Raw genomic sequence first — 14,906 nt, 5'->3', positions numbered from 1 at the left:
ATAATAAATAATGAAATTTTTACCATTGATTTTCTGGATGTTACACATATCCTCCCTAATTTCAAAAATTCTTGGAAACCTAATCAGTTATCCTTAGGCCATACAATTCTCAACACGACCCGCGACATGACACGAAATAAACGGGTTTGGGTTGATTTTTTAAACTCGTCAACCTTTAGATCATAATGGGTTTGTCATAAAACATACGGGTTGGCTCGCCAACCTATATAGAATTTTATTAAAAAAAATTATATATTTTTTAAATGTATCAAGTATTATTCGCAGGAATGTAGGATTAATGTTTGTATTAATGTGGCAATTATATTAGCGTTTGAATATATCTATGTTTGTAATAATATTTTAGTTTGAACATATTTTCATTAATGTTATAATTTTCATTTGCATCTAGAATTTATTTATGTTTAATTGTCTATTTTATTTATGAAATCTGATCCGCAAACCTAAATTTGACCCACGAACCCTCCAACGTATGAACTCGTATAAAAAAGTGGGTTGACGGGTCATATATGAGTTTATGTTCCAAACCCGCCAACCTGTGACTTGTATAGTTAAATGGGTCGTGTTCGGGTTGGTGTATTTTGACCCACCAACTCGAACACGACATGATTGCCTAATTATCATTCAAAAAGTAAATCCAGCCACCTATGTTGCAGATTTTTTGTTGAAATAGAAAAGCTTAACACCAAATCAAAGAATGACCCTAACCCAAATCAAAGAATGGTAATTGTGAAACTGCCAAATCCAAATAAACAAGAGAGACCAGTTAAACCAGCGTTTTGAAAACCAAACCACATTGGCCGGTTAAACCGATTCAACCAGGAACCAGCAAAGTTACCGGTTTTAAAACCCCCAAAAATCACTTGTGAACCGAAACGCTTAAAACCACCGGTTTTGCTTAGAACTATAAAAAACCAACCTGGTTAAACCTGGAATAAAACCTGTTTAATGAATAAATTTGGCTCTCATATTCCACTTAAAGGAGCAAGCCGGCTCCAAGGAGCCAGCCGATTGAAATGAGTCTTTAGTCTGTTCCTCAAAGCGTTGATAATGCTCAATTTTATAGTTTCACTTTACCCTCTATGCCTCAAAATGTTGATAAGGCTCAACTTTATACTTTCACTTTACCCTCTATTCCTTCTCACCGACCGATGTGGGATGCACTTCCTTAATCCTTTACACTGCTATTTCATTTACAATTTACAACACACATTTAAATTTATTTTACACTAACTATTTTCTACACAACACACACATTACATATATTTTCTTATTTAAACTATTTGTTTTTTACATATGTATATCTTAATATTTGCAATTCATATATTTAATATACAAATGAAAAACACACATTGTGCATATATAATTAATATACCTATATACAACACACACACACACACATATATATATATATATATATATATATATAGTCTTAGTTTATTCTATTCTAACTAATTATTGTGTGAATATCGTATGTTATGAAATTTACTAAGAGAATAAGTCGTTTAGCAATATCAATACATTCAATGTTACATAACTATTGTCATTAACACACATTCTCACTAATTAAATCGTCTATAAGGTTATTATACACTTATTATTATTATTCTCATTTCTGTCAGAATGATTATTGGGTCGTATTCTGTCATAATGAAAACGAGTAAAAATCGATGTGTGAGAACAAAAATAAATAATAATTAGCGAGAATGCATGAAAATGACAATATTTTTGTAAGGTTGAACGTATTCGCATTGCTAAACATCTTATTCTCTTAGTAATTCTCATAACATACGATAGCACAACAATTAGTTAGAATACTTGAACCTAGTTCTCTCTCTCTCTCTCTCTCTCTCTCTCTATATATATATATATATATATATATATATATATATATATATATATATATATATATATATGGTTTTTTCGGTTTTTAGGACCGGTCGGACCAGTTGAACTATCGAACTGGTAAGACGGTCGTTTCGACTTCCGGTCCGATTTTCAAAACCTTGGGTTAAACACACTAATACTCCTGATCCTGAACCCTACATATTTCTTATCCACAAATAGCATTTTTTTTGGTTAGTGTATGCAAACTCAAAACTTAAAGTCCATGGAGTTAGTTGGTTGCAAAATGTAATTATGATTATTGGTTCATTGTATTTATTTTTCGTTTTGTCTACTTCATGGCTAGTTTAATGATATTCAATCATTAAATAGGAAATCTTTCATCAAATGGTACAAAAAAAAATCAACACAAATGAACCATATCTCTTACCTAACTTTCGTGCCACCAAAATTAAGAATGCTATTGACAATGAATGTCGACCTGAGGGAAAATTGTCATAAAATCCCTTAAGTTTTCCAAAAATTGTTGATTTTACCCTTGGACGAGTTTTGGTGATAATAAAGTCAGATACGTTCGATATATTTTTCAAATATCTCTTTTAAGAGGTTGCGCCCTTAGTAGCTGGTTACCCATGTGGCGATCTGGCACTTAACTGAGGAGTTGGCATGAACGTTATTTCCGTTTTCCAAGAGCAGTGTACCCATCACCTTACCTCAACCTTTTGCACGTAAACGTACACTTTCTCAGAATCCTTCAGAATATCAACATCATTCATCGCAAATTTAGGGCTTTTTGAAGAAGATTGGGTTATTGGAGAAGAAGATTAGGTTATTAGAGAGTCGATCTCATAGGGTATGTGTAATTTCTTTGAAGATTGTATTATTACAGTTCTTTGTTCTTCAGAGGTTAAAAAATACCGATAATGTGTGTTTTTTGAGGTTGTTTTGATGGATTGGGATGTAGAAGAGGAAGGCAACACAGACCTACTTTTTGGCTTACATGAGCCTTTCTCTGGTCTTAATGAGGTGGATTTTGAGCTTCATTGCATCTACATGGATCATGAACCAGATGAAGAGTTCATTACTTCATTGGACAAGTGTAAGGATACATTTCTTAATGTGTTACTAACCGATGAAAATCTTAGAAACTCTAGTTTGGCTGATGATGTAAGACCACAAGTGTATCATGGTGATGACTTGCAAAGTGATGAATATGAAGAAGAGAAAGAGCAGGTGAAAAACAAGTACATAATACATGATCCAAAAACAAGATGGGACAAAATGGAACCAAAACTTAGTGACATTTTTGGGAATGTTACATAGCTAAGGTTTTGTATCCAAAACTACGTAATCCACAATGGGTAACAACTCTACTTTGAGAAGTGTGACAGTAGCAGTATACTTGTAAGAAGTGGGAAAAGAAAGCATGATAATGCTTGCCCTTTTAGACTATATGCCTCATGGATTTTCAATGAAAGATCTATTCAGATCAAGAGTTTAAAAGCTACTTGTGTTTGTGGTAGGAAGTTCAAACTTGGCTCTATGGTTACTTCTGAATGGATATGTAGACACTACATAACTGAAATTGCAAATAAACCTAAGGTGAAGCTTAAAGAGATGATTACTGACATCATACAAAGGTTTAGGTGTGTTGTGTCTATATGCCAATGTCATAAGGAAAAGAAATGGGCCAAGGAGCTAATTGAAGGTAAAATGATTGAGCATTATGCCAGAATATGCACAAGATTTGTTAAGATCCAATCCATGCTCTACATGTAAGGTGTGTGTAACTGTCAATCCAAATGGGATAAACTATTTTCATAGGTTTTATATTGATTTCAAAGCTATATGTGAAGGTTGGAAAAGAGGGTGTAGGAGAGTTATTATTTTGGATGGGTGCTTTCTGAAAGGAGCAGTAAAGGGTGAGTTGTTGGCAACCATAGGTAAAGATGCCAATAATCAGATCTACCCAATTGCTTCGGTTGTTGTGGATGTTGAGAATAAGCCTAACTGGACATGGTTCCTTGAGCTTCTAAGGGATGATTTATATCTTGATGGTGGAAGAGGTTTGGTAGTGATATCAGATCAGCACATGGTAAAAGTTTACATAGTCCTCTACTTAATTTCATAATTATATTATTACATACGTGTCCTTTATTAAAATAATTAAATCATTGTGTTGTATGGTCTTCTTGAATATGTGAAAGATATAATGCCTCATGTTGAACATAGGAACTGTGTTAGGCACATTTATGCCAACCTTAGAAATACTTTCACAGGCTTGGAGTATAAGAAGTTGTTTTGGGCTGCTTTTATGAGTTGCACAGAAAGTGACTTCAAGAGGCATATGGAAAGCATCAAGAGTTTGAACCCTTCTGCATATGAATACATGATGTCAAAATAACCAAAAATATGGTGTAGAGCCTTTTTTTGGATCAAGATATGCATGTGAAGCAGATGAAAATGGGATCTCAAAGTACTTTGTGACAACCCGAAATTTCCATTCTATACAAACAGTATCACTTCAATAGAAGTTATAACAGTCATAGTCGATTTTCAGACTTTTCGTATAAGTTGGAGTAATTTTGGGTTTACACTTCAGTAAATATCAGGAGAGTGGATGCACTACAGTTTTGTGCAACACTGTTATTCCAACACCCTGTTATATTGGAAATCATTTCAAGAATAAAAATATTTCTATCAAAAATATCTCAGGACTATAAATAGATTTCTGAACTAAATTCATTCATTATTCACAATTCCAACTAGAGAAAAGTCATTTTATCTCTCACGGATCTTCGGGTTTTCATCCCAAATCGTGAGTACACTTCTCTAGTTGTTTCATAATTCTTGTTATATGCTTAATAACATAGATTACATGTCTAATATGTGAGATTCGGGAGTTTACCGCCTAAGAACGTTCTTGGGGAGTAAACTCCAAAACGAATCTTAAAGGCTATCTAGTCCCATTTCCTTGTTAGGTAACTAGATTAGGATGATATGTATGTACATTTAAGGCAAGAAAACAATCAAGAACACATAACTTTAGGAGTTCACAGCCCAAGAAAGTCTTAGGCCGTAAACACCAAATTCAAGGGCTTAAATGTGCCCTAATCATTCCTAAAGGCCTTAGACATTAATCCTCCATTACTTCTAGATAATTTGGAGACATTAACACATCAAAAACACCCCTTAAAGGGAGTTTACGGCCAAGGAATACTCTTGGGCCGTAAACTCTAAATAAGGGCACCAAAGTGTGCCTAGGGTCCCCTTTAGCCTTAAACAAAAGCCTAGAAATTATCCTTCTTGTGCAAGCGACTTGAAAGAATTAAAACACCCATCCCTTGAGAGTTTACGGTTGTAAACTCCAAAAGAAATGGTCTTTTGGCCGTAAACTCCTCAAAGGAGTATTTTAAGGCCCTAAACTACCCAAAGGATTAAACCACCAAGCAAGGCTTATTCTAGAAATCAAACAACACTTCAAAACACCAAAAACCACCAAGATTGGAGTTCATGGCCGTAAACTCAAGGGTTTACGAATGAAAACTCCTTGTGTGGAGTTTAATGAGTAGTAAACACTTATGCAAGGTCCTTGGAAGCTCTACACCCCTTTAGCCTTGTCCTATAACAACCTAGAAGCAACCCTTAGGACCTATAACACTTATACAAAGTGTTTACATGTTCCTGAGTGTCCCAACTTATTTTATTAAGTTATTATTGGGCTAATTAGTTATATATATGCTCATTATATGATAACTAGGCTCGTCCGTGTGAACAAGTCTCCGTTTTCCACCTAGCACGGTATTCGATACTTCAATCCAATCCACTCACCACAAGTGTGTTCATACCCCTTTAATTAACCTTTGAAATGCTTTTAAATGTTTTAAATACTTTATGGGGGGATACAAGTTAAATACTTATAGTTATTACATCAATCACATGTGATTACATTAATCACATGTGATTAATAACTAGAAAACCAATGATTTTATCACTGTTCAAACTGTTTATCAAACTGTTTTACTTCAAAATGTTTTACAAACTCTTTTACTTATCAAATGCTTTTATTAAACTTTGTTTTACTTCTTATAAATTACATGTCCATATATGTATAGATATATAAGAAATGTTTAAAGGGCTTAGGAAGGCCATCCACCCTATTTCCTTTTTCTCGATTCGGATGTGGTCTGATGGGATTTCGGGGAACCGTCCGAAGGTCATTTCAATATTAGTTATATATCAAATATAAATATATAGACATAAAAGTACTTCCATATTCATACTTATCAGTACATCATCAGTAAGTTACCATCGGGGTAACATAGGATCATACTACTACAATTTCTAGATAAATGAGTCAGTTCATTCATGAGTCAATACTTATTACTACGAGTACTTATACAACTATACTAGAAAGAGAACATATACAACTATACTAGACAGAGAACATATACAACTATACTAGAGGAAGAACATATACAACTATACTAGAACAGTTCATTACATTACATATACAAGAACACGTTAACAATTGTGATCCACTGTATCGGAGCATGCCTTAAATTACATGGCCCGAGTTGTAGCTAGAATTCTCTTGGAGGGAGAGCGTGAGTTTACGTATAGATCTATACTGGATTGACTATCCTACACCTTGCTGCTAGCTACAGCCGGACCTGGAGGTCTGCGGGTGCCAAACGTCATTCCGTTATTACGACCATTCGTATGTCGTTGTTACCAGTCGATAGTATGGTGCAATTTATCACATGATACCTTAATATAAATCCGGTTTAAGGTAGTTAGTACAACAGTAGTTCCTATAATACAACACTACAGTACTACAATAAATTATGCATTACATACCTTTAGTGATGGTTTCACTTAAACTTTAATGTACAAACTATATTTTGTTAAATGATAGTTACACTTGGGAAATTACACACTTTTACAACAAACGAGCATACAAAATAGTTAAGCCTTGGTAGAAGGCTACTTTAATAGAAAATATAGGTTTTTCTGAGAGATTCAAACTTGTACAAACAATTACAAACACTTACTTACATTTTACAAACTTACACTTGATACATGTTCAAACGTTTTTGGATGACAAATACCAACACTAAAATACTTATGAACTCACCAGCTTAATGCTGATAAACTCTTTCAAAATAACTTGTATTCTCAGGTCATCAGTAGACAGGTACCGAGGCCAGCTTTTGAGAAGATGGAGCGCATCCAAGACTCATCTTATTATTTTGATTTACGTTATTTTTGGTGTCTATAACTGTACAGAATACGCTTGTATTAAAAATATATATTTAATGCAATGGATGATGTTGTTTGCTTATTTACATTTACTGTGTTGCGATACTTTACATGACGTCCTCCGCCCCAGAACGTTTCCGCCGTTCTTGGTTTTGGGGTGTGACAGATTGGTATCAGAGCATTGTTTATAGTGAATCAAGTATATCAACCCATAAAGATATACTAAACTATAAACCCATTTGGGATTAAAACACTCTGACCAAGAGTCTATACTTTAAATACTAAGATATTTAATTAAGTATACTAGTCTGCATTCATACTAAAATCAGTGTCACAATGACAAGAACAAAAGTATTACGATTGTTAAATATCACAGGTAAGCTCGGGGATATGAGGTCAGTCCTGGGAATGGCATAGCCTGATCAACTATGTTGGTCCGAGGAGTGATGAGCATATGCCCTAGAATGGTTGTGATGTGTTAACAAGTCTAAAAACTTACCAACAATACCACAAGAAGATCAATAGAACCTAAACTTAAAATACTATAGGTGTATTTTGTACTACTAGCTACATATATATTATATCCTTATACCTCTCTTCTCGCGTAGATTTAAATGGCTGGATTCCATCACGGCGACCCGTACTTTCCAAATGAAGGCAACGCAGGATGGCTCGAAGCAGAGTCCGATGATGAGCACCAAATTCCGTTGTATGATCATCAAGCTGAAGGCTTCTCGGATGGATCGGACTCTGAGCCCGAAGTCAACAACCTACCTCCTGTAGTTCAAGCCCCGAACAACAACCCTCGACCAGCTTTTCCAGGTCCCACTCCCTTGTGGGTAAATAACTTGAATCGCTGGAGTGACGAACAGGGTCAACCCTTACCTTACTTTGGGGACCGAACCTTTTACCACGTTAGCGATGGTGGCTCTGCTGACCGAGCTCTGCCCGTCATGATGTCACAACTAGAAATTTTGTGTCTTGTAATCACTACATTCAAGTAAAGGTTGAGTCAAAAACTTAAAAGCATGTGTGATGCTTATTTAATGACATCAAAAACTTCAATCAAATACATCATGCAAGTGCTACCAATAGTCAACAACCAATTGGAAACCCTAGAAGCCCTCGTTTAAGTCCATTTTGGACTAGGACTTCCTTATTGGACCCAAATGGACCAATAAGCTTCCAATTTGACTATCATAGGCTTAGAACCCTTAAATGGTCTCTAATTGGACCCACATTTATTTATTTCAATATTTTGGGCCATATTGGGCCTAGAATGAAATGAATTAAAAGCTTTGATCCATGATTAACCTAAACTAGCCCAAAAAAGTGTAAAAATCATATTATATTTCCTTTTAGGTTAAAACTCATCCAACTTAATTCACACATGGGCTTTTGGGCATTAAAGCCCAAATTTTCCCTCTCTCCCTCCAAATTCTTGGCCCAAGGCCCAAACCCAAGAAGAGATGAAGAGAGTTGACTTGTAATTGACACCTCATTATTGTCTTTTGGATCTCCATGCATCCCATTCCATGTATCCATGCATATCACCTCAAGGGTCTATTTCTCCCTTCTCTCACTAACTCTCGGCCGAATCCCAAACACACACACAAACATTTCACTCATCTTTTCTCTCAAGGAGCTCTCTCCATTTCTCTCCAAATTTTCGAAGTTCTAAGAGGAATTCAAGGGAGTTCTTCCACAAAGATCATCATCTAGGTAAGTTGAATCTTAGATCCACACTTTAGACTTCTTCTTATATCCAAAAATCCCTTCTTAACTCTCATGAAATCATAAACTTGTGTCTTAGAACTCCATAAACTCGAGATCTTCAACAAGGGGTGCTAGGGTCGAAAATCACCAAGTTTTCTTCCATCTTTTCTTCAAAAACCGAATCAACATCCAAAGGTGAGCTTCATACCCCCTTATTTTCGGTTTTTATAAGTTTTTGTGGGGGAGAATACAAGCAAAGGTGTAGATCTATCATTATGTGTATGCTTTGTATGGTTTCTATGCTTATATGTGTGTTTTGTATGATTATGATGTTAGATCTAGTCATGAATCACTAAAAACTGAGATATAGTTTATGTTAAATGATACTAGCATAAAATATACTACTACATACAAAGTATACCAAGAAAAATAGCTAAGTGGCTTAACAACACATACTTTAGGCTAAAAACTCATTTTTTTGGACATAAAATGTTAAAAATACAAAGTTGAAGGGCCCAAAATGAAATATTTCGAAATCTGATGGGTGAGATGAGTGAAAACAGTTTCCATAATGTATTTTCTGAAAATATACTCTTTTGGAGGATTAAAAACATAAATTTCAAGCTTAATGGGCTAAAAATGACAATTTCGGCCCAATAGGGCCCATTGTGCGAAATTTTCTATTTTGGAGGGCCAAAACTGTGTTTTTCTGTAAAATAGTGGACTACTAGTGTTACAAGTACTTTTCAAAGGTTTAAAATGCTTTTCAAATTTAAAAAGGACCAAAGTTGCAAAAATTTTCCAATTGGGGCCAAAATTGTAAAAACTACGAAAAAGGAGGGTTATAACCGAGAAAACTACAATTTCAAGGACTTAAACTGTTTTCAATGAAAAATATGCTGAAAAATATTAATTTCAATAATTTTTGGTGTTAAAATGTCAAGAAAAATGGTTTAAGGACTAAACCGGAAATTAATTTACCTAAAGGGGTGAAAAAGTAAATTTACAAAATAAAGAGGGGTTGTAAACAGAAAATTTTCAATGATAATTCAATACACTCGTTGTGAACAAAGACTGACACTACGACTCTCGATGAATTACAATACACAATATCACCAACAATTGTTATCAAACGAATTGATTCGGTCTCGAATCAATAACAAATCCAAAACTACTAACACTACAACGCTCAATACACATATGGAACTCTCGGAACTCTATACTCTCGTGGAAATTACTCAATACGTCGATGTACACTCCTTAGGCCCAAAAGTTGCAAATCATGCTTGTTGAGCCTAGCTAGCCCGATGACATGATCTTTAGGCCCAAAGGATACTTGCTTACATGTAGTTGGGTCTAATACGACTTAACCGCGTGTAAAAGGACTTTCAATGGCAAACGTGCTGTTGGTCCCCAAGGGTCCTTCGGTGCTGCTAGTAAAGTCGGGAACTCACGATTGCGGGTTGGGCTTCGGGCCCTTCGCAATTGCAATGGTCTTGAACGACGTAGGGAAATACCGAGGGTTTCGCACCTTCTCTTTTTCTCTTCGGTCGTGGGACTACACAAGTCCGGGAGGATTGAGTTGTGTGAATAAGTGCGAGTGACGCCTAAGGGATCGCTAGTACGGTTGTCAACTGGACGTTTTCATTAACGTACGTTACAACAATTCACCACCCACTGTATACTCAATGCCTCCGGAGCTCAACGAACAACTCTAACGTAACGAAACAACAACACATAAACTAATTAAAGCAAAGTGATAGGAAAACGTCGGGTTTTCCTAGGGTTTTCAACTAGTACACTTACGAACTACACGCCGAATTTCACAACTCGTACGCTTACATCTATAGAAAACAAACAAGCATACTCACGGATCTTCACATATTTTTTTTTTACGCTATACTATTTTCAGAAAATATCGGATTTTCTGGTGGTTTTCAAAACAATACAAACATTGGATTTTAAACATTACTTATGAACTCACCAACATTTCATATGTTGACGTTTTCCAAATTACTTATATTCTCAGGTAACAGATAAGTGAAGAAAGGACTGTACTCTATGATTGTTTTGCGGTTGTTTAAGTAACAATGAACAATTTATTTTGGGGATGTAATATTTTGAGACAATGTAATGGATGTAAACGCTACCAGTTGTATTATTCCAATGCTTGGTGATGTATGATGTTATGTTTCATGTATATTCATTGTGATGGTATTCAATTGAGTCACAACAGCCCCCGGACGTTTCCGCCGTCTGGTTCGGGGGTGTGACACATGATCCGCAGAATAGTTCGCAATGATGAACAAGGTCGAGCGGCCATCGACCGGGCCATGGAGATTGATACCAACTCTGGTGTCAACACAGTCCGCATCAGCCATCTCGAAGAAGACATGGAACAGACACGGAGAACCAATGAAACTCTACAGCAACATCTGGTTGCGTCTCAAGCAGAAGTCATGGAACTTCGAGCTTGTCAAAGGGGTCATGAACGACACCTTCAAGAGGTGATCCGTCAAATGAGAGACCTCAGGGTTCTCCCGAGGAATACTCATCGTCGTTAGATGATGTCTAGTACATCATTATCTTTTGGGTTAAGGATTAGCCTTTAACATCTATGCTCTAAGTAGCACTTGTCTGTAAAATATTCCTAACTTTCAGTACTCTAATTAGGAATCTAAGATCTGTCAAACTTTTCCGTCTGGTATGATGTAAGACCTATTGTTAGGTTGATTTTCCCTGAACTTATTACATCGGTAATACCAGTACTATTGACATCTATCTAATCTATGGGAAAAATCTTTACACTCTTGTTTTCCTACAAATCTTCCTTGTTATGATCTCAAACACTCTTTCAATTGTTGGGCTATGGTTAGTTAGTCCATGTGTCACTCTCACCTTACTTACAAATTGATTCTTACCACTTTGCTCATCTTTATAAACTTATAGCTGAAAGAGGCCTCCTCGCAAATCTCCCCGGAATAACCCTACACCTCCACCGCCTCCTCCACCTCCGGTCATCGATACAGCAGCCCTAAATGTTGTCGTAGCTGCAGCAGTGGCAACTGCCATGGCACAGTATCACTCTACTGATGCCAGCAGAGGTGGAACCCCTGTTAACTCTATTCCGGTTGAAACTCGTGTGCGCTCGAGAGAGTGCTCTTACAAGGATTTCACCAACTGCAAGCCGAAGTCCTTTCATGGGACCGGTGGAGTCATTGCCCTCTTGCAATGGTTCGAGAAGACTAAATCAGTCTTCGAAATTTGTGTTGGGTTATGAGCATTCTAACACTCCTAAGTGTACATGCAACCCTAAATACCTTGGATCTATGTTTTCTCTATTATACATGCAAATATGAACATCCAAGGTATTATCCTAATCTAGCATACAAAACTATCAATATAACAAGATAGAATACATACCTCTTTGATGTAGAATGTCTTCATGAAGCTTGAGTGCCTAGTTCCCCAAGTGTGACACCTCAAATGGTTCACACAACACCAAATACACTTGGAATAACTTGAGATAATTCTACACTTCATGAAATCGGCTAGCCCTCTCGTACTCTATCTAGTGGCCGATTTTGAACAAGAATAAGATGCTTATATAGTTATACAATTAGGGTAAACCCTAATTGTCATGACTTTCTATTTCCTTGGATCCATGGGTTCAAATACACCATGGAGCATCCATGGAGCATCATATGGGTTTTGTCCCAACTAGATAATCCATGGAGCATTAGCCCACTATATAAGTATGGAGGATTTGCACAATCAACCCATATATTTAATTAGTCTTCTTTTGATCACTTAATTAATCCTAGATTAATTCTTGATCAATACTAATTAAATAATCTTATTATTTTTATTATTAATATACTAGAACTTATAATATATTAATAACCATAAGTGTCTTATTTCTCTCATTATAGTCTATCCAAGTGCATGATGCCATGCAACCCAAATGGACCATGCCGGGTCGGGTCAAGTCTTACCAATTATAGTTATGGACTTAGACATTAATCCAACAGTCTCCCACTTGGATAAGTCTAAAACTGTTATTGCGTATGACTTCAGGAACCAACTGGCAATCGTAGCTCTCAAAAGCTTCTGTCGAACTTTGACCTTGTAGATGAACTCTGACCTTTGTCAATGACTTGTCCATTAGATAAGGGATTATATATTCCTCCATTCTAGATATCATATGGACTGAGACATGGATTATAATCATTCTCTCTGTCCATTTGTTGTTTCCCGATTTCCAATTTATGACAACTGACTAATTGAACAAATCAAATCAGTCCTGGCCTGGCCAAGCACTTCCATTTGTCATCATCAAATCATCGAGGGGCCCACAGATATCGCTTTTATCCCGAAGGTAAAAGGAATGGATAAACTTTGACGCATGTGGCTTGTTCTACTACTTGTTGAATCATACACAAAGACACGTTTTATAACATCGAGTTACCAATGCGTTTTCGTGCAATCAATGTACTATCAACTCATAGTAACAACTCATATCTCTAGGTTTGAAGAATATAAGATATTATCGTCTCATGATCACTCGTGATAAAATCCATGAAGTGATTCCAATGAGTGCGGGTTGAATCCAATACTCAGAACTTATGAGCACTCATGAGTGTTGTAGCCCTTTTTCCAACACCTTAGACCTCTACAAGCCAACCCATGATAGTCTTTATTTATATCTACTTCCAACATATGACCGACTGTGGATGGTTTGAATAACTTAGTCATTCCGGAAGAATAACCTAGTTTATTTGGGAAGTCAAAACATGCAAAGTGAAACACAATAATAATTGAATCCAATATGGTATCAAACCTATGAACATAAATAAAACACCTTTTATTTATCACCATATGATTACACATTATTAATTGTATACTGTTTCAACTATCAACTTTATTTTTGAATTTAAAACAATAGTTGTCCCAGCTCCAAGCATGTACACTATGTTTTATAAACACTAGTCATGCCATACACCAAGTATGCATACTATGTTTGTCTATGATCTTTACTTTCTGAACTAGATCCATTGACCATAACTTCAATGATTCTCTTTTCACACTCCCAAATCCTTACTGCAAATACAATAATTCCAAATTCATGTCATTTAGTGGAATCTGTTAGATTCTAAACTTATATGCATTGATCCTCTTGTAATGATTACGCACAAAGTCATAAGGACTTGACAACAACCATTACAGACCATTCCAAAGGAGATCGGCTCCTTGGAAACATCCTTCTTGCATTAAGTTTCCTGAATCTTACACAGATTGAAAATTCTAACTTTGAAACATTTCCAGATTCCATTTTGACTATCACTTCTGAACAAGAGTTGCCTCCTTACAGATTATGTCAATATGGTCCTTCCAGAATTATCACTATACTTCTAATTGTCCTTGAGAAACCAATCTTTGGTAAACCTTAGATTGTCCTCGACAATTGTTTAATCCTTTTAGTCATATCCAGTTCTAAACCTTTTTCCCTTCTTAATGCCCCAGGCATTTGGAAAATCTTAGAAAGCATGAATATAGCACATGTAATCGATCCTATATCCGAAGCATATGGGACACGATTCATGATGTCTTACATAAAGACTAAACCAGTCTTTTGCTATAACATTTCCATTTCTATTTGCCAAGTTCTCATAATTCAGATTATGAAAAGGGATGCCGTAATCATAATCGAATTTTAGAACGCAAATAATGGACCCATATACAGAATTTCCTTATGTTGAGCCATTCCAACATGAAATTCATATATATATCCTTGACTAAATGATTAAAACCTCACGATCTAAGCTTATAGATTTGAGATGAAGTATAATTTTTTCTCCCTTAATTATAGCAAAACAACTCTTTCCCAGTTGAAACTTTTGTTTTCTATAATTAACATTGCTAACTTGCAATACTTATCATAATTATCATGCTCCCACTAACATGATGATTATTAGCATAACACTTATGCTCCCACTAGCTTTGACATGTACTCAGAAAGCTCGACTTCTAGAAATCAATACTTTATTGACTTTCTTACCAAAGTT

The sequence above is a fragment of the Lactuca sativa genome, chromosome 3 (genome assembly GCF_002870075.4).
Source record: "Lactuca sativa cultivar Salinas chromosome 3, Lsat_Salinas_v11, whole genome shotgun sequence".
Lineage (NCBI taxonomy): Eukaryota > Viridiplantae > Streptophyta > Magnoliopsida > Asterales > Asteraceae > Lactuca > Lactuca sativa.
This window is presented reverse-complemented; position numbering follows the sequence as displayed.